We start from the raw sequence: 2,188 nt of genomic DNA, 5'->3' as shown, positions 1-2,188 counted from the left end.
GTACTATAATATCAAGTACAATAGTTGAATAAAAAAAAACTATTTCTCAAGGGCTAATTATTGAGGATAAGTTATTTTTATCGTCAAGGATGATGATTTCTTAATGGGGAGAGAATGTAACATACATTATTAACCAAGTTATGATTAAAGATAATCCTAAGTTTTGGATGTTACAGATTTCAGTAATGAATTCCAACAGGTTTTTAGTAGTTTTTCAGAGTAGGAAAAAATTCTAAGTGTTAAAATTAAGTGAAAATTCAAGATTGAGTTTTCAATTAGTTAGTATGCTAAAAGGAAGCCTTAAGTGTGTAGATGGACATGCAAATCAAAATTTGATAAAAAAAAGTAAATTGTGACCTATTTTTGGAGTCGACTTTCACATACAGTTGGTTTTGGCAATTCCACCCATGCTAGGTTGTAGACTGCACATGTTTTGGTAATTTTAAGTATCCACATAACTAGTTTTTGATAACTATGTGCGAAGTTATACCTATTGCAGGTTGTAGTCCCCTGACAACAAATCTGTTAGGCTTGCCAAATCTACAAACATCTCTTCCACAACTTTTGGAGAGTAGACATGGATTCCCAATCAATCAAAGACATCACCAAATAAACCGGGTAATAGTTGACTAGTTTATGACTAGATTCTAGGTATAACCTTCATTAGGGGCTATTTTGGGAAGACTTTATCTTTGCGTGTATTTAGAATCAGATGTTGAGGTAAACATGAAAGTTTTAGAGGATAAGAAACTCTACAAGAGTGTATGAGACTCTAGAAAGCCAAATCCCTTTTGTTTTTGAGTATTTGGGTCAATGTTAGGGGAGACTATGGAATCCTTTTTGACCCTAATAGTCCTCACAACTTCATTATTGCCAAATGTGTCTATATAGACCGGATGGACTAATATGTAAGCATAGTTATGACTTAGAAATTACTATCAAGATTGACTACCTTGTCTATATAGACCGGATGGACTAATATGTAAGCATAGTTATGACTTAGATATAACAACTAGAGAGAATCTTACTAGTTAGAACGTGATAATTAATTATGTTAAAAATAAATATTCATGTAGTAAGACTTGAAATAAATAAAAGACTAAGAGAAGTTAAGGACTGTTTGAATTAAAAGCTTGTTTCTATACTTAAGGTTTATTTTGATTGATTTGAATGGGGATTTCCTCCAATTTATCTTTTTTTAAAAGCATACGTGTTTAAGCATCAATAAAGCATACGTGTTTAAGCATCAATAAAGCATTGGTCTGTGACACTACTATAGGATGACCCATTTCCAACACTTGGTATTGATGGTTTACGCGCCATTGAAATACCCATCGATATAAACATGAAACAACTATCGAGATATATATCAAAATAAGCATCAAAATAAGCGTCGGAATAAGGGACGGAATAAGCATCGAAAAAGGTGTCGATTTTTTTAAATTTTAGAATTCTTTAAAAAATTAGGTGTATTTCTTGGTAAATAAAATTGAAATAAGATGTTATAGCTCATCATCGACTCTCTCATCCTTAGCTAGATCCACGGCTTAAATACATCTATTTCTAGAAAAACCTCTCCATCTTTATATTCATCAATATGTGTAGCCTCTGGATCGTCCTCTTCTATTTTAGGCATTAGAGGTGGTTGTGTTGAAGGTTTATTTTCTATCTCTTCTTTAAATTCTAGATTAATTATTGTGTTTGCTTATGGTTCAAGTGCTAGTAATTGTTGAATTACTATACCTTCATTTGATCCTTCTTCTAGTTGTTCAACTCGATCAATATCTGTTTCTTGTGATTCTTGAGTGGGTTCCTCAACCTCTACTTCATCTAAATAGCCACTTCATTATGGGGGGTGAACAACTTGGATCCACTTCCCATGCCCTCCTCCAATCACTTGGCTTTAGTACACGAGGAGGCCTCCCTATAAATCTCTCTCGCAACTCATGGTTGTCGGGGAGATACTTTATGTGGCCCTCGTAGACAACCTTCTTCAAAGTTGTTGAGTACCGAGTCTCTAATCTAGGCCCACATATAGGGCATGCATTATAACTAGATATTGAAAGCCCTGCCAAACATGCTAATCATTGTGATGAGATATGCAAATAATACAAAACTATCAAAATCGTGAAATTAAATCAGATCAAGAAATCTTTGAATAATTAACTTACCAGAGCACTCTCCATAG

The sequence above is a fragment of the Cibotium barometz genome, chromosome 29 (assembly GCF_041138505.1).
Source record: "Cibotium barometz isolate CiBa-2024 chromosome 29, ASM4113850v1, whole genome shotgun sequence".
Lineage (NCBI taxonomy): Eukaryota > Viridiplantae > Streptophyta > Polypodiopsida > Cyatheales > Cibotiaceae > Cibotium > Cibotium barometz.
The sequence above is the reverse complement of the archived record's forward strand: the minus strand, read 5'-3'. Positions refer to the sequence as shown.